The following is a 22,334-nucleotide window of genomic DNA, read 5'->3' on the forward strand; positions in this document are numbered from 1 at the left end:
TAGGCATGGCCATGAGGCCAGCCTCCCAAAGAGGGTTCAATCATAAAAACATGATCAAAAGATGAAAATACAATAGTAAAAGGTCCTATTTATAGGAAACTAGTAGCTTAAGAATTACAAAGATGAGTAAATGACATAAAAATCCACTTCCGGGCCCACTTGGTGTGTGCTTGGGCTGAGCAATGAAGCATTTTCGTGTAGAGACTTCTCTTGGAGTTAAACGCCAGCTTTTGTGCCAGTTTGGGCGTTTAACTCCCACTTTGGTGCCAGTTCCGGCGTTTAACGCTGGGAATTCTGAAGGTGACTTTGAACGCCGGTTTGGGCCATCAAATCTTGGAAAAAGTATGGACTATCATATATTGTTGGAAAGCCCAGGATGTCTACTTTCCAACGCCGTTGAGAGCGAGTCAATTGGGCTTCTGTAGCTCCAGAAAATCCACTTCGAGTGCAGGGAGGTCAGAATTCAACAGCATCTGCAGTCCTTTTCAGTCTCTGAATCAGATTTTTGCTCAGGTCCCTCAATTTCAGCCAGAAAATACCTGAAATCATAGAAAAACACACAAACTCATAGTAAAGTCCAGAAAAGTGAATTTTAATTAAAAACTAATAAAAATATACTAAAAACTAACTAAATCATACTAGAAACATACTAAAAACAATGCCAAAAAGCGTACAAATTATCCGCTCATCAAAAGTCCAGAAATGTGAATTTATCATAAAAACAAATGAAAACATCCCTAAAAGTAGCTTGAACTTACTAAAAACTACCTAAAAACAATGCCAAAAAGCGTATAAATTATCCGCTCATCACAACACCAAACTTAAATTGTTGCTTGTCCCCAAGCAACTGAAAATCAATTAGGATAAAAAGAAGAGAATATACTATAAATTCCAGAATATCAATGAATATTAATTATAATTAGATGAGCGGGACTTGTAGCTTTTTGCTTCTGAACAGTTTTGGCATCTCACTTTTTCCTTTGAAGTGTTGAATGATTGGCTTCTCTAGGAACTTAGAATTTCGGATAGTGTTATTGACTTTCCTTGTTAAGCATGTTGATTCTTGAACACAGTTACTTATGAGTCTTGGCCGTGGCCCTAAGCACTTTGTTTTCCAGAATTACCACCGGATACATAAATGCCACAGACACATAACTGGGTGAACCTTTTCAGATTGTGACTCAGCTTTGCTAAAGTCCCCAGTTAGAGGTGTCCAGATCTCTTAAGCACACTCTTTTTGCTTTGGATCACGACTTTAACCACTCAGTCTCAAGCTTTTCACTTGGACCTTTATGACACAAGCACATGGTTAGGGACAGCTTGGTTTAGCCGCTTAGGCCTAGATTTTATTTCCTTGGGCCCTCCTATCCATTGATGCTCAAAGCCTTGGATCCTTTTTACCCTTGCCTTTTGGTTTTAAGGGCTATTGGCTTTTTCTGCTTGCTTTTTCTTTTTCTTTCTATTTTTTTTTGCCAATTTTTTTTTTCGCAAGCTTCTTTTTCACTGCTTTTTCTTGCTTCAAGAATCAATTTCATGATTTTTCAGATTATCAATAATATTTCTCTTTGTTCATCATTCTTTCAAGAACCAACAGTTTTAACATTCATAAACAACAATATCAAAAGACATATGCACTATTCAATCATTCATTCAGAAAACAAAAAGTATTGTCACCACATCAATATAATTAAACTAAATTCAAGGATAAATTCGAAATTCATGTACTTCTTGTTCTTTTGAATTAAAGCATATTTCATTTAAGAGAGGTGAAGGATTAATGGATTTTATTCATAGCTTTAAGACATGGTTACTACATACTAATGATCATGAAGTAGAGACACAAAATATAGATAAACATAACATAGAAATCGAAAAACTAAAAGAAATAAGAACAAGGAATGAATCCACCTTAGTGGCGTCTTATTCTTGAAGGACCAATAATGTCCTTAAGCTCTTCTATGTCCCTTCCTTGCCTTTGTTGCTCCTCCCTCATTGCTCTTTGAACTTCTCTTATTTCTTGGAGAATGATGGAGTGCTCATGATGTTCCACCCTTAATTGTTCCACATTGTGGCTCAAATCTTCTAAGGAAGTGTTGAGTTGTTCCCAATAGTTGTTGGGAGGAAAGTGCATCCCTTGAGGCATCTCAGGGATTTCTTGATGATGAGCTTCCTCATGCATCTCTTGAGAACCGTGAAGGGTCTCTCTTGCTTGCTCCATCCTTTTCTTGGTGATGGGCTTATCCTCTTCAATGGAGATGTCTCCTTTTATGATAACTCCAGCTGAGTAACATAGATGGCAAATAAGGTGAGGAAAAGATAGCCGTGCCATGGTGGAGGGCTTGTCGGCTATTTTGTAGAATTCATTGGAGATGACTTCATGAATTTCTACTTCCTCTCCAATCATGATGCTATGAATCATGATGGCCTGATCCACAGTAACTTCAGATTGGTTGCTAGTGGGAATGATGGAGCGTTGAATGAACTCCAACCATCCTCTAGCTACAGGCTTGAGGTCCAGTCTTCTTAGTTGGACTGGCTTGCCTTTGGAGTCTCTCTTCCATTGAGCTTCTTCCACACATATGTCCATTAGGACTTGGTCCAACCTTTGATTAAAGTTGACCCTTCTAGTGCAGGGGCGTTCATCTCCTTGCATCATGGGCAAGTGGAATGCTAACCTCACATTTTCTGGACTAAAATCTAAGTATTTCCCCCGAACCATTGTGAGATAATTCTTTGGACTCGGGTTCATACTTTGATCATGGTTCCTAGTGATCCATGCATTGGCATAGAACTCTTGAACCATTAAGATTCTGACTTGTTGCATGGGGTTGGTTAGGACTTCCCAACCTTTTCTTCGGATTTCATGTCGGATCTCCGGATATTCATTTTTCTTGAGCTTGAAAGAGACCTCAGGGATCACCTTCTTCTTTGCCACAACATCATAGAAGTGGTCTTGATGGCTCTTGGAGATGAATCTTTCCATCTCCCATGACTCAGAGGTGGAAGCTTTTGTCTTCCCTTTTCCTTTTCTAGAGGATTCTTCGGTCTTAGGTGCCATTGATGGTAATGGAAAAACAAAAAGCTTATGCTTTTACCACACCAAACTTAAAATATTTGCTCGCCCTCGAGCAAGAGAAGAAAGAAGAGAAGAAGTAGAAGAATAAAATGGAGGAGAGTGAGGGGAGATGGATTCGGCCAAGGTATAGTAGAGGGGGTAGTGTTGTGTGACAATGAAGTGGAATGGAAGGGTATATATAGGGAGAGTGGAGAGGGTAGGTTCGGCTATTTAGGGTGGGATTGGGTGGGAAAATGTTTTTGAATTTTGAAGGTAGGTGGGGTTTATGGGGAAGAGTGGATGGATGTGAGTGGTGAATAGGTGATTGGGAAGAGAGATTGAGGTGATTGGTGAAGGGTTTTTGGGAAGTGTGATATGGGGAAGAGTAAAACTAGGATTAAGAGGTAAGGTGGGAATATAGTAGGTGGGGATCCTGTGGGGTCCACAGATCTTGAGGTGATCCTGTGGGGTCCACAGATCCTGAGGTGTCAAGGAATTCCATCCCTGCACCAAATAGGCATGTAAAATGCCTTTGCATACCATTCTGGCATTTAAACGCCGAGTGGTGCACGTTCTGGGCGTTCAACGCCCATGTAAAGCATGTTTCTGGCGTTGAACGCCAGTTTCATGCTTGTTACTGGCGTTCAGCGCCAGCTTTTCTTCTAGGAACATTCCTGGCGTTCAGCGCCAGTTTCATGCTCTGTTCTGGCGTTGAACGCCAGCCAGATGCTCCTTACTGGCGTTGAACGCCAGCCTGTGTTTCCTCCAGGGTGTGATTTTTCTTCTGCTGTTTTTGATTCTGTTTTTAATTTTTATATTTTTTTCGTGACTCCACATGATCATGTACCTAGTAAAACACAAAATAACAATAAAATAAAATAAAATAAAAATTAGATAAATAAAATTGGGTTGCCTTCCAACAAGCGCTTCTTTAATGTCAATAGCTTGACAGTGGCTCTCATGGAGCCACAAAGGTGATCAGGTCAATGTTGTATAGTCCCAACACCAAACTTAGAGTTTGGATATGGGGTCTTAACACCAAACTTAGAGTTTGGTTGTGGCCTCCCAACACCAAACTTAGAGTTTGACTGTGGGGGCTCTTCTCGACTCTGAACTGAGAGAAGCTCTTCATGCTTACTCTCTTTTGTCATAAAGGGATAGCCATGTGCCTTAAACACAAGGTAGTCTCCATTCAATTGAAGGACTAATTCACCTCTGTTGACATCTATCACAGCTCCTGCTGTGGCTAGGAAAGGTCTTCCAAGGATGATGCAATCATCCTCTTCCTTCCTAGTGTCTAAGATTATGAAATTAGCAGGGATGTAAAGGCCTTCAACCTTTACTAACACGTCCTCTACTATTCCATAAGCTTGTCTCAATGACTTGTCTGCCAATTGTAATGAGAACAAGGCAGGTTGTACCTCAATGATCCCCAGCTTCTCCATTACAGAGAGTGGCATAAGATTTATCCCTGACCCCAGATCACACAGAGCTTTTGCAAAGGTCATGGTGCCTATGGTACAAGGTATTAAAAACTTGCCAGGATCTTGTTTCTTTTGAGGTAAAATTTGCTGAATCCAGGTATCCAGTTCACTAATGAGCAAGGGAGGTTCACTTTCCCAAGTCTCATTACCAAACAACTTTGCATTCAGCTTCATGATAGCTCCTAAATGTTGAGCAACTTGCTCTCCAGCCACATCTTCATCCTCTTCAGAGGAAGAATAGTCTTCAGAGCTCATGAATGGCAGAAAAAGATTTAATGGAATCTCTATGGTCTCTATATGAGCCTCAGATTCCTTTGGATCCTTAATAGGAAACTCCTTCTTGCTTGAGGGACGTCCCAGGAGGTCTTCCTCACTAGGATTTTCGTCCTCCCCCTCCCTTGTGCATTCGGCCATGTTGATTACATCAATGGCCTTGCACTCTCCTTTTGGATTCTCTTCTGTATTACTTGGGAGAATACTGGGAGGTGTTTCAATGACTTTCTTACTCAGCTGGCCCACTTGTGCCTCTAGATTTCTGATGGAGGATCTTGTTTCACTCATGAAACTGAAAGTGGCCTTTGACAGATCAGAGACTAGATTGGCTAAATTAGAAGTGTTTTGTTCAGAATTCTCTGTCTATTGCTGAGAAGATGATGGAAAAGGCTTGCTATTGCTCAGCCTATTGCGTCCACCATTGTTAAAGCCTTGTTGAGGCTTTTGTTGATCCTTCCATGAGAAATTTGGATGATTTCTCCATGATGAGTTATAGGTGTTTCCATAAGGTTCACCCATGTAATTAACATCTGCCATGGCAGGGTTCTCAGGATCATAAGCTTCTTCAGAAGCTGACTCTTTAGTACTGTTGGATGCATGTTGCCATCCATTCAGATTTTGAGAGATCATGTTGACCTGTTGAGTCAACACTTTGTTCTGAGCCAATATGGCATTCAGAGTATCAATTTCAAGAACTCCTTTCTTCTGAGGTATCCCATTATTCACGGAATTCCTCTCAGAAGTGTACATGAATTGGTTGTTTGCAACCATATCAATGAGTTCTTGAGCCTCTTCAGGCGTTTTCTTTAGGTGAATAGATCCACCTGCAGAATGGTCCAATGACATTTTTGAAAATTCAGATAGACCATAATAGAATATATCCAATATGGTCCATTCTGAAAACATGTCAGATGGACATCTTTTGGTCAGCTGCTTGTATCTTTCCCAAGCTTCATAGAGGGATTCACCATCTTTTTGTTTGAAGGTTTGAACATCCACTCTCAGCTTGCTCAGCTTTTGAGGAGGAAAGAATTTATCCAAGAAGGTTGTGACCAGCTTATCCCAGGAGTCTAGGCTATCCTTAGGTTGTGAATCCAACCATATTCTAGCTCTGTCTCTTACAGCAAAAGGGAAAAGCATGAGTCTGTAGACTTCAGGATCAACTCCATTCGTCTTTACAGTCTCACAGATCTGCAAGAACTCAGTTAAAAACTGATAAGGATCTTCAGATGGAAGTCCATAAAACTTGCAATTTTGTTGCATTAAGGCAACTAGCTGAGGTTTCAGCTCAAAGTTGTTGGCTCCAATGGCAGGAATGGAGATGCTTCTTCCATCAAATTTGGACATTGGCTTTGTGAAGTCACCAAGCATTCTCCTTGCATTATTATTATTTTCGACTGCCATCTCCTTCTCTTGTTCGAAAATTTCTGAAAGGTTGTTTCTGGATTGTTGTAATTTAGTTTCTCTTAGTTTCCTTTTCAGAGTCCTTTCAGGTTCAGGATCAATTTCAACAAGAGTGCCTTTTTCCCTGTTCCTGCTCATATGAAAGAGAAGAAAACAAGAAAGGAAAGAGGAATCCTCTATGTCACAGTATAGAGATTCCTTTATGTTAGTAGAAAAAGAAAGGGGAGAAAAGTGAAGAAGAATGAATAGTCTGTATAAAGAGTAAGGATAGGGGAGGTGAAGAGAAGTGTTAGTAAATAAATAATTAAATAGAATAAGAAAAGAGAGGGGAAATTTCGAAAATAATTTTGAAAAAGGGGTTAGTATTTTCGAAAATTAAAAGATAAGATAGAATTAAAATTAAAACAATTAATTAATTAAAAATAATTTTTTGAAAAAGAGAGAGGTATTTTCGAAAATTAGAGAGGGAAAAGTAGTTAGGTGGTTTTGAAAAAGATAAGAAACAAACAAAAAGTTAGTTAGTTGATTGAAAAAGATTTGAAATCAAATTTGAAAAGATAAGAAGATAAGAAGTTTAGATAAGATATTTTGAAATCAAATTTTGAAAAAGATAAAGTTTTTGAAAAAGATAAGATAAAAGAAAAAAAGATTTAATTTAAAAATTCGAAATTATTTACTTCACTAACAAGAAACTACAAGATAAGATTCTAGAACTTAAAGATTGAACATTTCTTAACAAGAAAGTAACAAACTTCAAATTTTTGAATCAATCACATTAATTATTAGTGAATTTTTGAAAATATGATATAGAGATAAGAAAAAGATTTTGAAAATAATTTGAAAAATATTTTTGAAATTTTTGAAAAATAGAAAAAAATGAAAAAGATATAATTTTTGAAAAAGATTTTTGAAAAGATAAGATTTTTAAAATTGAAATTTTGACTTGACTTGTAAGAAACAACTAATTTTTTAAAAATTTTTGACCAAGTCAAACCAAAATTTTGAAAATTTGGAGGGAAATAAGGAAAAGATATCTTTTTATTTTTGAATTTTTAATGAGGAGAGAGAAAAACACAAACATGACCCAAAACTTAAAAATTTTGGATCAAAACACATGATGCATGCAAGAACACTATGAATGTCAAGATGAACACCAAGAACACTTTGAAGATCATGATGAACATCAAGAACATATTTTTGAAAAAATTTTTATGCAAAGAAAACATGCAAGACACCAAACTTAGAATTCTTTAATGCATGGACTCTAACAAACGAAAAATGCATATGAAAAACAACAAACAACACAAAACAAGAAATCATCAAGATCAATCAAGAAGACTTGTCAAGAACAACTTGAAGATCATGAAGAACACTATGAATGTATGGAATTTTCGAAAAATGCAAGAAAAAATTTTAAAGCATGCAATTGACACCAAACTTAAAAATTGACTCAAGACTCAAACAAGAAACACAAAATATTTTTGGTTTTTATGATTTTATAATTTTTTTGTATTTTTATTATTATTTTCGAAAATATTTTTGAAAAAAAAAACGAAAAAGAAAAGAAAAATTTTGAAAAAGATTTTTGAAAAAATTTTTGAAAAGAAAATTACCTAATCTGAGCAACAAGATGAACCGTCTGTTGTCCATACTCGAACAATCCCCGGCAATGGCGCCAAAAACTTGGTGGACGAAATTGTGATCCTCTTTGTATTTGCATGAGATTTAAAAATTGGCTCTATTGGAATTTATGATCACAACTCCATTCAACTTAACCAGCAAGTGTACTGGGTCATCCAAGTAATACCTTACGTGAGTAAGGGTCGATCCCACAGAGATTGTTGGTATGAAGCAAGCTATGGTCACCTTGTAAATCTCAGTTAGGCAGATTAAATGGTTATGGGTTTCGAAAATTAATAATAAATAGAAAATAAAAAGGGATAGAAATACTTATGTAAATCAATAGTGGGAATTTCAGATAGGCGTGTGGAGATGCTAGAATCCTTTCGAATCTCTACTTTCTTATTGCTTTCATCCAATCCTTCTTACTCCTTTCCATGGCAAGCTGTATGTAGGGCATCACCATCATCAATGGCTACTTTTAATCCTCTCGGGAAAATGGTCCTATGCGCTGTCACTGCACGGCTAATCGTCTGGAGGCATCACCCTTGTTGATAGCTACATCCCATCCTCTCAATGAAAATGGTCCAAATGCTCTGTCACAGCACGGCTAATCATCTGTCGGTTCTCAATCAGGTTGGAGTAGAATCCATTGATTCTTTTGCATCTGTCACTAACGCCCAGCCTTCAGGAGTTTGAAGCTCGTCACAGTCATTCAATACCGGAATCCTACTCGGAATACCACAGACAAGGTTAGACTTTCCGGATTCCCAGGATCCTACTCGGAATACCACAGACAAGGCTAGACTTTTCGGATCCTCATGAATACCGCCATCTATCTAGCTTATACCACGAAGATTCTGTTGGGGAATCTAAGAGATATACGCCCGGCCTAGAGTAGAACGGAAGTGGTTGTCAGTCACGCGCGTTCATAGGTGAGAATGATGATGAGTGTCACGGATCATCACATTCATCAAAGTGTTGTGCAACGTATATCTTGGAATAAGAATAAAAGAGAATTGAATAGAAAGTAATAGTAATTGTATTGAAACTTGAGGTACAGCAGAGCTCCGCACCCTTAATCTATGGTGTGCAGAAACTCCACCATTGAAAATACATAAGTGAAAGGTTCAGGCATGGCCGAATGGCCAGCCCCCATGAAGGTGATCAAAAGACCGAATGGTCAAGAGATTAAACTGTCAAAAGATTAAACTGTCAAAAGATGTCTAATACAATAGTAAATTATCCTATTTATACTAGACTAGCTACTAGGGTTTACATGAGTAAGTAATTGATGCATAAATCCACTTCCGGGGCCCACTTGGTGTATGTTTGGGCAAGCTTGATCTATCCACGAGCTGAGGCTTTTCTTGGAGTTGAGCTCCAAGTTATAACGTGTTTTGGGCGTTCAACTCCGGATCATGATGTGTTTCTGGCGTTTAACTCCAGACAGCAGCATGTACTTGGCGTTCAACACCAATTTAGCTCCAGAAAATCCATTTTGAGTGCAGGGAGGTCAGATTCCAACAGCATCAGCAGTCCTTTTGTCAGCCTTTTTCAGAGTTTTGCTCAAGTCCCTCAATTTCAGCCAGAAATTACCTGAAATTACAGAAAAACACACAAACTCATAGTAAAGTCCAGAAATGTGAATTTTTCATAAAAACTAATGAAAACATCCCTAAAAGTAGCTTGAACTTACTAAAAACTACCTAAAAACAATGCCAAAAAGCGTATAAATTATCCGCTCATCAAGGATCAACAAAAGCCTCAACAAGGCTTTAATAATGGTGGAAGAAACAGGTTTAGCCATAACAAGCCTTTTCCATCATCATCTCAGCAACAGACAGAGAATTCTGAGCAGAGCCCCTCTAACTTAGCAAACATAGTCTCTGATCTATCTAAGGCTACTCTAAGTTTCATGAATGAAACAAAGTCCTCTATCAGAAATTTGGAGGCACAAGTGGGCTAGCTGAGTAAAAGAGTCACTGAAACTCCTCCTAGTACTTTCCCAAGCAATACAGAAGAGAATCCAAAAAGAGAATACAAGGCCATAACCTTACTTGGTGTGGCCGAACCTAGAGAGGAGAAGGAGGACATGAATCCCAGTGAGGAAGACCTCATGGGACGTCCTTTGGACAAAAAGGAGTTCCCATTTGAGGAACCTAAGGAATCTGAGGCTCATCTAGAGAACATAGAGTTTCCATTGAACCTACTTCTGCCATTCATGAGCTCTGATGATTATTCTTCCTCTGAAGTGGATGAAGATATTACTTAAGAGCAAGTTGCTAAATACCTTGGAGCAATCATGAAGCTGAATGCCAAGTTATTTGGTAATGAGACTTGGGTGGATGAACCCCCTTGCTCACTAATGAACTGAATGACTTGGTTAGGTAGACATTACCTCAAAAGAAATAGGATCCTGGTAAATTCTTAATTCCCTGTACCATAGGCACCATGACCTTTGAGAAGGCTCTGTGTGACTTGGGGTCAGGCATAAACTTAATGCCACTCTCTGTAATGGAGAAACTGGAAATCTTTGTGGTACAGGCTACCAAATTCTCATTAGAGATGGTAGACAAATCCATGAAAAAGGCTTATGGACAGGTAGAGGACGTGCTAGTAAAGGTCAAAGGCCTTTACATCCCTGCTGATTTCATAATCCTTGACATTGGGAATGATAAGGATGAATCCATCATCCTTGGAAGACCCTTCCTTGCCACATCAAAAGCTGTGATTGATGTGGATAGAGGAGAGTTGATCCTTCAATTGAATGAGGACTACCTTGTGTTTAAAACTCAAGGATCTCCCTCTGTAACCATGGAGAGGAAGCAAGAAAAGCTTCTCTCAATGCAAAGCCAAACAAAGCCCTCACAGTCAAACTCTAAGTTTGGTGTTGGGAGGCCCCAACCAAACTCTAAGTTTGGTGTTGAACCCCCACATTCAAACTTTAAGTTTGGTGTTGGAATGCCCCAACAATGCTCTGAACATCTGTGAAGCTCCATGAGAGCTCACTGTCAAGCTATTGATATTAAAGAAGCGCTTATTGGGAGGCAACCCAATTTTATTTTTCTATGTTATTTTCTTTTTTTAGGTTGATGATCATGTGGAGTCACAAAAACAACTGCAAAAATTAAAGAAAACTCAAAAACAGCATTAAAAATAGCACACCCTGGAGGAGAAATATAATGGCATTTAAACGCCAGTAAGGATAGCAGTATGGGCGTTTAAAGCCCAGTCTGGCACCATTCTGGGCGTTAAACGCTAGAAAGAAGCACCAGACTGGCGTTAAACGCCAGAAAGAAGCAACAACAGGTTGCAGCTTGGCATTTAACGCCAGAAAAGGAATATAATCTGGCATTTAACGCTAGAAACAAGAAGCAGTCTGGCGTTAAACGCCAGGATTGCACAATAAGGGCATTTTGCACGCCTAAAAGGAGCAAGGATGATAAATCCTTGACCCCTCAGGATATGTGGACCCCACAGGATCCCCACCTACCCCACTTCTCTCTCTCTCCCTCTCATACATCTCTATAACACTCTACCCAAAACACCACTCACCTATAAAATCATATCCTCTTCCCTATATTCTTTTCACACATCACAATCACCTTATATGGCAAAAGAGGATGGAGCAAATAAGAGAGCCCACTCATGGACCTCAACAAGAGCATGAGGAAGTCCCTCATCAAGAAATCCCTGAGATACCTCAAGGGATACATTTTCCACCACACAACTATTGGGAGTAATTAAGAATAGGAGCACCGAAAGCACTGAGGATGGAGCAACAAAGGCAAGGAAGAGACATAGAAGAGCTCAAGCGTTCCATTGGATCTTCAAGAGGAAGAACTAGCCGCCATCAGTAAGGTGGACCCGTTCTTTATTTTCCTTGTTCTTATTTTTTCTGTTTTTTGATTTTATGCTTTATGTGCTATCTATGTTTGTGTCTTCATTACATGATCATTAGTGTCTAGTGTCTATGTCTTAAAGCTATGAATGACTCCATGAATCCTTCACCTCTCTTAAATGAAAAATGTTTTAATTACAAAAGAACAAGAAGTACTTGAATTTCAAATTTTATCTTGAAATTAGTTTAATTATTTTGATATGGTGGCAATACTTTTTGTTTTCTGAATGAATGCTTGAACAGTGCATATTTTTTATAGTGAAGTTTATGAATGTTAAAATTGTTGGCTCTTGAAAGAATGATGAACAAAGAGAAATGTTATTGATAATCTAAAAAATCATAAAATTGATTCTTGAAGCAAGAAAAAGCAGTGAAAACAAAAAAAAGTAGCAAAAAAAAAGAAAAAAATGGCAAAAAAAAAAAGAAAGAAAGAAAAAGAAAAAGCAAGCAGAAAAAGCCAATAGCCCTTTAAACCAAAAGGCAAGGGTAAAAGGGATCCAAGGCTTTGAGCATTAATGGATAGGAGGGCCCAAGGAAATAAAATCCAAGCCTAAGCAGCTAAATCAAGCTGTCTTTAACCATGTGCTTGTGTCATGAAGGTCCAAGTGAAAAGCTTGAGACTGAGTGGTTAAAGTCGTGATCCAAAGCAAAAAGAGTGTGCTTAAGAAATCTGGACACCTCTAACTGGGGACTCTAGCAAAGCTGAGTCACAATCTGAAAAGGTTCACCCAGTTATGTGTTTGTGGCATTTATGTATCCAGTGGTAATACTGGAAAACAAAGTGCTTAGGGCCACGGCCAAGACTCATAAAGTAGTTGTGTTCAAGAATCAACATACTGAACTAGGAAAATCAATAACACTATCCAAAATTCTGGAGTTCCTATAGATGCCAATCATTCTGAATTTCAAAGGATAAAGTGAGATGCCAAAATTGTTCAGAAGCAAAAAGCTACTAGCCCCGCTCATCTAATTGGGACTAAGTTTCATTGATATTGTGAGATTCATTGTATATTCTCTTCTTTTTATTCTATTTTGTTTTCAGTTGCTTGGGGACAAGCAATAATTTAAGTTTGGTGTTGTGATGAGCGGATAATTTATACGCTTTTTGGCATTATTTTTAGATAGTTTTTAGTATGTTTTAAGTAGTTTTATTAGATTTTTATTAGTTTTTAAGCAAAATTTACATTTCTGGACTTTACTATGAGTTTGTGTGTTTTTCTGTGATTTCAGATGTTTTCTGGCAAAAATTGAGGGACCTGAGCAAAAATCTGATTCAGGGGCTAAAAAAGGACTGCTGATGCTGTTGGATTCTGACCTCCCTGCACTCGAAATGGAATTTTTGGAGCTACAGAAACCCAAATGGCGCGCTTTTAATTGTGTTGGAAAGTAGACATCCAAGGCTTTCCAGCAATATATAATAGTCCATACTTTGCCCGAGTTTAGATGACGCAAACTGGCGTTCAACGTCAGCTTTCTGCCCTATTCTGGCGTTAAACGCCAGAAACAATTTGTAAGCTAGAGTCAAACGCCAGAAACAAGTTACAAACTGGCGTTTAACTCCAAAGAAGGCCTCTACATGTGAAAGCTTCAATGCTCAGCCCAAGCACACACCAAGTGGGCCCGGAAGTGGATTTCTGCATCATTTACTTATTTCTGTAACCCTAGTAAACAGTTTAGTATAAATAGAACTTTTTACCATTGTACTAGGGTCTTTTTCCCTATTTTTGAATTCATATGCCATTTGGAGAGGCTGGTCATTCGGCCATGCCTAGACCTTGTTCTTATGTATTTTCAACGGTGGAGTTTCTACACACCATAGATTAAGGTGTGGAGCTCTGCTCTTCCTCGAGTATTAATGCAAAGTACTATTGTTCTTCTATTCAATTCATGCTTATTCTTATTCTAAGATATTCATTCGTATACAAGAACATGATGATTGTGATGATTATGTGACACTCATCACCATTCTCACTTATGAACGCGTGATTGACAACCACTTCCGTTCTACATGAAAACAAGCTTGAATGTATATCTCCTGGGTTTCTAATCAACGATTCACATCGACTCCCCTCTGACAATGGGGCATCTGAATCTGAGATTAGAATCTTCATGGTATAGGCTAGAATCCATTGGCAGCATTCCTGAGATCCGAAAAGTCTAAACATTGTCTGTGGTATTCCGAGTAGGATCTGGGAAGGGATGACTGTGACGAGCTTCAAACTCGCGACTGTAGGGCGTAGTGACAGACGCAAAAGGATAGTAAATCCTATTCCTACACGATCGAGAACCAACAGCTGATTAGCCATGCGGTAGCTGTGCCTGGTATTTTTCATCCAAGATGAGAAATTTGACAGTTGATTAGCCATACAGAAACCATAGAGGACCATTTTCACTGAGAGGACGGGAAGTAGCCATTGACAACGGTGACACCCAATATACAGCTTGCCATAGAAAGGAGTATGAAGGATTGGATGAAGGCAATAGGAAAGCAGAGATTCAGAAGGAACAACGCATCTCCATACGCTTATCTGAAATTCCTACCAATGAATTACATAAGTATCTCTATCTTTATTTTATGTTCCTTTATCTTTTAATTTTCAAAACTCTATAATCATTTGAATCCGCCTGACTGAGATTTACAAGGTGACCATAGCTTGCTTCAAGCCAACAATCTCCGTGGGATCGACCCTTACTCACGTAAGGTTTATTAGTTGGACGACCCAGTGCACTTGCTGGTTAGTTGTGCGAAATTGTGAAAAAGAGTTGAGATTACAATTGTGCGTACCAAGTTGTTGGCACCATTGAGATCACAATTTTATGCGCCAGCATCGAACAAAAGCAGGGCAGGCAGTACATCATGCAGTCAATCAACCAGCTATGCACTTACAAGTACCAAATACCAGGTTGAAAACCATTCATTGCAATCCAATTAGTTTCAAGAACAAAAACGAGTGCATAGGTACAGGTTAATTATTATAGGATGATAAGCACAGCAGGATTGGTATCAAACAAGAAAATCAAAAGTCAAAATGAAGTTTAGTTTGATATTTCAGCATGAATTCAAAGTGCATTAATCATCGCAGGCAGCATTTCAAAAACAGCAGAAAACTGCACAAGTTTGAAGTAAACATGCCAATTGGAAGAAAATGAAAATTTTATGTTGATCAGGAAGAAAAAAATGGGGTCAAAAATCCAATCAGGAATTTTTACGAGCATATTATGTGCAAAAATAAGAAGCAGCAATCACAGTTCACTAGACGTGGTAGCAGTCACATCCAGATAACACAGCACTCAGTCTCAGCGACATTATTCACCAAAATCAGCCAGCATCACATATCCAATATAGAATTCACAAGTCATCTAACTTAAAACCACCTAAATTCTAAAGCAGAAATAAACAAAAGTAGCATAATGAAACAGAAGATAAGGGGACAAAATAGTGCAGAAATGAAACCTGGAATGTAGAAGAGAAGAAAGGAAGCAGATGTGGGGTGACTGATGGTCGCAGCGGCACTGAAGCTCTCCGCCGCTGGCAGTGTCTATCAGAGCAGAGAGGCACGGCCTGAGGGCTGGCGCTAACGCACGGTAGCAGAGATGAGGAAGAGAGAAGGAGATGGAAAAGAAGGAAAAGGAAAGGAGAGAGAGAGGGAAGGTGTGACGGCAGCAGCATGGAGGTCACCAGAGGGAGGTCACGGAGGAAAGAGGTAGTTGGAGTGGTGGTTGGTGGTGTAGATGTAGAGAAAAGAAAAGGGGATGGAAAGGTGTGTTTTGGGAGATGAAGTGCGACACCCCTTTCTTTTCAAACTAACGTTCCAAAAGCGACCTGTGCAGACGCACAAGGTCGTGTGTGGACACACATAAGGAGGAAAGAAGGGTTATACGCACGCACAGGGTCGTGCAGGCGCTGCGAGTAGAAGGTGAAACACAACCTGTGTAGACGCACGAGAGGTGTGCACTCGCACAGAAGGAGAAAAGAGGGATGGTGTGCAATCGCACAAGGGGTGCGGTCGCTGTGACCAGAAAGGTGTGGTTAGGCTGTGCGGGTGCACAGAGTGTGTGCGCTCGCACGTATGTGTCTTGTCCCTTTTTTTTTAGGAAAGGGGTTGGTGTGCGAATGCACACCGGGTGTGCGGTCGCACTGGAGGAAAAAGGGTGGTGTTCCCACGCACAAGCTGTGCGCGTACTGAGAACAGAGGGGCTGTTTAAGGGAGTGCGTGCGCACGTAGCTGTGCGCACGCACGGGAACTAGAAAACAGGGGACTTGTGCGGATACACAAGGCTATGCACACGCACAGGTCTCTATTCCTACAACGAAAATTATGCCTCTAGGGCATCAATTTTGACATCTAAAATAGGTTTTCAAGTTCCAAAACATCACGAAACTCCATAAAACACATTATTTCGCCAAAATTACTCAACAACCATCAAAATAAAACTAACCAACCACACAAACTAACCAATTACTCATAAAACAAAAGATAAAAGAGAGAAGGTTAGAAGGATATTACTATGGCGGGGTGTCTCCCACCTAGCACTTTGGTTTATAGTCCTAAGTTGGACTTGGTGAGGAGATCCTTCTTAGGGCGGTTTATGCTTCCACTCCTCCTTGAATCTCCAACCAAGTTTGCTATTGATTTGACCTCCGAGGTCCCATATGAAATTCTTCAAACTCTCAAGAGACTTCAAGCTAGCAACTAGGATCCTTAATTGTTGACTGGTGCACAAAATTGTGATCACACTATTCACAACTCCGCACAACTAACCAGCAAGTGCACTGGGTCGTCCAAGTAATACCTTATGTGAGTAAGGGTCGATCCCATGGAGATTGACGGCTTGAAGCAAGCTATGGTCATCGTGTAAATCTCAGTCAGGCGGATTCAAATGGTTTTGAGGATTTGATAATTAAAAGATAAATAAAACGGAAAATAACATAGAGATACTTATGTAATTCATTGGTGGGAATTTCATATAAGCGTTTGGAGATGCTTTGTCGCTTCTGAACCTTTGCTTTCCTATTGTCTTCATCCAATCATGCATCCTCCCTTCTATGGTAAGTTGTATGATCCTCTCAGTGAAAATGGTCCGGCTACGGTTTCTGTACGGCTAATCAACTGTCGGATTTCTCGTCTCAGATGAAAAATACTAGGTACAGCTACCGCAGGGCTAATCATCTGTCGGTTCTCACTTGTGTCAGAATAGGATCCCTTGATCCTTTTGCACACTATCACTGTGCCCAACAGTCGTGAGTTTGAAGCTCGTCACAGTCATCCCTTCCCAGATCCAACTCGGAATACGACAGACAAGGTTTAGACTTTCCGAATCTCAGGAATACTGTCTATTGGTTCTATCCTATACCACGAAGGTTCTAATCACAAATTTGGATGCTCTGTTGTCAGGAGAGGCGATGCGAATCCGTGGATCAGAGACCCAAGATAATATACTCTGGCTGTCGTCCAATGACTACATTGAACATCATGTAGACCGTTTTGTGGTTGTCAGGCACGCGGATCTTGATTAAGCGAGTAACAAATATAGTGGGTGATTGTCACGGGTCACCCCCTTCATTCTGGCTTAACTGAATTAAGTACGAGAGTATATCTTGGAGAAGAAGTAGGCGTGAATTGAAAGAAAAATAATAGTACTTGCATTAATTCATGAGGAACAGCAGAGCTCCTCACCTTAATCTATGAGGTGTAGAAACTCCACCATTGGAAAATACTCCCTAATGGCATGATAAACGATAAAAAGGGTTCAAAGACCCCTAATACAACAGTAAAAAGTGCTATATATACTAAACTAGTTACTAGGGTTTACAGAAAAATGAGCAACTAAGTGCAGATAGTGCAGAAATCCACTTCCGGGGCCCACTTGGTGTGTGATTAGGCTGAGCTTTGAAGCTTTCATGTGCATGGGCCATCTTTGGAGTTAAATGCCAGCTTAGATGCCAGTTTGGCCGTATTACGTCAGAAAAGGGTCTCTGGTGGGCGTTTGGACGCCAGTTTGGGCCATCAAATCTCAGGCAAAGTATGGACTATTATACATTGCTGAAAATCCCAAGATGTCTACTTTCCAACGCAATTGTGAGCGCACCAATTGGGCTTCTGTAGCTCCAAAAAATCCACTTCGAGTGCAGGGAGGTCAGAATCCAACAGCATCTGCAGTCCTTTCTCAGCCTCTAAAACAGATTTTTGCTCAGGTCCCTCAATTTCAGCCAGAAAATACCTGAAATCACAGAAAAAACACACAAACTCGTAGTAAAATCCAGAAATGTGATTTTTTCATAAAATTAATAAAAATATACTTAAAAGTAACTAAAACATACTAAAAACTACCTAAAAACAATGCCAAAAAGTGTATAAATTATCCGCTTATCATTGACTCTTGAGACCAATACCCGGATCCCATACTTGCATCCCTCTATCACCACTGACATTCTCGTGCACTACCCAGAATCCACCAATTTGACTCTTGCACCAAAATTGAGCTTCAAATATTAAGTTGGGCCTTGTGACGAACTTCCCCTTCCATTGCAAATTCACATTCTTCCCATCACCATCCACTACTCCAAGAAAGGTTTGAAGTTGACCGTCCATTTCTAGAATGGCATATTGATGTGGGTCTAGAAACCTTGTTGGAGAATTCTTCACCCACTCATCTTGTACCACTGCCTTCACCTCTTGGCAACTAAAACTTTCCTTGACCTTTTTTAAATCTTCTTCAACATCACTCAAGTCAACAATTGGAGGTTGTGTGAAGTCAACATCAACATCTCCTTCCAAATATACTATTAGAGACTCATGAAGGTTATCGAAGGAATTACCCAAGTTGGACAAAAAATCTTGGATGATGGAATCCTCTTGATCAATTCCTACCAACTCTTCATTTGACCCCTTTTTTCACTTCATCTTGTGACTTGGCATTTTCTTCTTGATTTTGCACTTTTCCTTTCACTCCACTGTTGTCACCCGGTTCCATACATTCATCCACTAGAATTTCTTGCATGTGGCATGAACGCGATGAAGCTAAATGATCCAAAGCTTTTGCCAAGGTAAACATGGCGATCTCTTGCTTCTTTTGGAATTCTTGTTGTCTTTGAATGAGCATGAGAAGTACGTCTTGTGTGGCTTGATCCATATACGAAGATAAAGATGGCGATGATGAAGGTTGACAATCAAATTCATTAGGGTGAGGGTTTTGTACGTAGTGAGGTGGTGGGGTGTAACATTGGTGACTAAAAAGGTAAGTATTAGGGTTCCATTGGGGTGCATTGTGGTGATAGTGTGAAAAAGTCATTAAGAAAGTATAAACAAAAAGCCTACTAACAAAATCAAACAAACAACCAAAAAGTGTTATTTACATTATTAACATATTCACAACAACCAAAAGATTCAACACCAATTGCATTCCCCGGCAACGGCGCCAAAAACTTGGTGCGAGCAGATTTGTCGGTTAAGAATGCCTTCTTGGTAAAGGAGATATATAACCTCGTTGCAAGTATAGCTCTCAACCAACAAGTAATGCTCGATCAAAGTTTAAAATTTCTATTTAAATCGAGAGTATCTAAACCTCGGGTCGTTCTCCCTGGAAATGCAATTGAGGTGTTACTTCCTTGGTTGTTAAGGCAAAAAGGGAATTTCAAGCAAGAAATTAAAGATTAAAGAACAAAGAAATAAAAGAACTAAGTAATGATAAAAATTGTGAGTTAATGCATAGAAGAGACCTCGACTTGGGAGTGAAGATCCAAGGAATCCTATCATTGTCATAACTACAACTATGATAATTACAATGAGTCAATCTCGCCTAGTCAACCCCAACCATCGAGGAATAAGTCAAGCAAGCATAATTGGCCTTAATCCATAAGTCCTAACCAACTTATCAAACCAATTGATAAAAGGTTAGCGTCGATGGAAACAAGAGTCAACCAACTACCCACGAACTACCACTAAATGTTGGACATTATGACTCTAGTATCCTAGGAACTCAAACCACAAGCTAAGGTGTGAAAATCTACTCAAAACTCAAAGTTGACATTTTCACAAACACCTTGTGTGCATAAAAGTAAAGTATGGAAAATTGCAAAGGAAAATAGAAAACTATAACCAACTATCAACAAAACCAAATATAAACAAACAATCAAAGATAAAGGAGGTATGAAACATAAAATTCATTGATCAAAATTTCAAGAAACACGAAATTGCAATATGAACAAAGTAACTTGAACCAAGGAAAATGAAAATAAAGACAATGTAATTAAAGAGGAAGTGAAAAGTACTTACAATTAAGGAAGCAAAAAATCCAAAGAAAAGTTTGCTATAAAATGCTACAATTGAAATTGCATAAACCCTAAGAGAGCAATGCTACACTACTCCTACTCATATGGAAGCTTCCTACACTACTACTACTAAAATAAAAGTGAGCTCTCCCTTGCTAAGTGTTGATTCTCCCCTTATATAGCACTTCTATTCAGCAATTCAGCCTTCTAAAATGGGCCAAAAGCCCCCAAAAATCTTGTAGCACACGTTTCATTAATGAAGTCACGCATAGGGACTTGTGCGGATGCACAGACGTGTGCGTCCGCACACTCGGTTGAAAATTGACCTGTGCGTACGCACAGGTGCTTATGCGCACGCACACATGGAAATTCTCGCTTATGCGTACGCACGCAGGGCTGTGCGCATGCACACTTTGCTGTGTGTGCTTTTTCCTTATTTTCTTCATGTTTTCTCCCTTGTACATGCTTTCTTCCACTTTTGCCCATTCATTCTTGCCTTCAAGGTCTGAAATCACTCACAAACCATATCACGGCATCGAATGACATAAAAGTGGGATTAACTTGCTCTATTAAAGCACAAAATTGCATGTTTTCACAATTAGAATCAAATTAGGGATCAAACACAAAAGTATGCTATTTTGGTGCTTAAGTGTGAGTTCATATGCTAGAATCCATTCAAAACAAGCCAAAATGTACCATCAAATATGGACTCATCAAGTGATATTAAAGTCCAGGTGTTATTCTCCTTCAAAGTAGCAAGTTCCATATTAATTGCTTGTTACCAATTTCGATCACAAATGGCCTCAACATAGCTCTTAGGTTCTGTGTATGGGCTGGTTTGAGGGTAACTGAAAGGAAGACTCATGCAGTAGTATGTAAGGTGCTGATGTGTTTATAAATTCTGACTCGAAAAAAAGATTGATGATTGTCAAAAAAATGATGTGTTTGTTCATGTATGAGTTCAAGATTCTGTTCTAAAAGTTCTAAATGAGGTTGATGTGAAATATGACTTGGAGTTGAAGAACAATTGGTGTTTAGCTATTGAGATGAAGTTGTCATGCAGTAAAAATCAGTGAGGTAAGAAGGCCTTTTCTTTGCCCTAGGTGATCTTCTCAGTGTGTGGTTATGTGATGCATGGTATGAATGTCCCTAGTATCCTCTAGTTGCGTAAAAGTTTGATGTAGTGTATCTAAAGTAGTGTGATGCATTGGGTGCCTATCTATAATGTGTGAAGTAGAATTTGTATCCAGATCATGATTTGTGAAAACTATTAGGGCATTATTCGAAATTGTGATGAAAGGATCATCAAAAACACCAAAATGTTGTACATGTGTGTGAGATGCAGAATTTTGATTTTCATTGCTATAGGTAGTATGCTGAGAAACGTTTGCAAAAGGAAATGTATTTTCATAGAAGAAGACATCTCTAGAGATAAATATATTTCTGATGTTCATATCATATAGTATATAACCTTTAACTCCTTTTTTAATGTCTAAAAACACACATTTTCTAGCTCTGGCATCCTATTTGGTTCTATGACTAACCGAGGCAAAGGCATACACCAAACAGCCAAAACTTTTCAAGTAAGAAATGTCAGGGATCTTGTTCTTTAGAATTTGATATGGTGATTGATTTTTCAGCAATGTGCTTGGTATTCTATTAATAATATGAATAGCACACCCAGCTGCAAGATCCCAGAATTTCTTTGGCATGTGAGAACAAAACATCAACGGACGAGTTACCTCTAAAATATGTTGAAGTTTCCGTTCTACAAAGCCATTTTGTTGTGGAGTTTCTACACACAACTAGTTTGGTGAAAGATTCTCTTAGAGGCATAGTACTGTGTTAGCCAAAACTCAAGCCCATTGTCAGATATGAGCTTTTTAATTTCGACTCCATATTGATTTTCAATCATTTGTATGAACACCTTAACTAATTGTGAAACTTCAGCTTTGGTTTTCATGAAATAGAGCCAAATGTATCTACTTTTGTCATCAACTATGGTGAGAGAGTACTTAAACAGATATAGTGTAGATTGGTCCCCAAATATCCATGTGAACAATATCAAATTTATTATTACTCTTTGAGATTCTAGGAACAAAGGGTAAATGATTTTGCTTTGCGTAATGGCATGAATCACATGGCTTGCTTGAAACTGAATGTGTCATATCATTATACAAATTTTGCATTACATTTATTCTATTATCTGGTAAATGACCTAACCTAAAATGCCAAATTGCATCCTAAATTGGGAGTGCAGTGTGTGAATGATGTGCATCATGACTTGTATGTGATGTGGATGTGAGTGCAGTGGCTGCTGTA

The sequence above is a fragment of the Arachis stenosperma genome, chromosome 5 (genome assembly GCF_014773155.1).
Source record: "Arachis stenosperma cultivar V10309 chromosome 5, arast.V10309.gnm1.PFL2, whole genome shotgun sequence".
Lineage (NCBI taxonomy): Eukaryota > Viridiplantae > Streptophyta > Magnoliopsida > Fabales > Fabaceae > Arachis > Arachis stenosperma.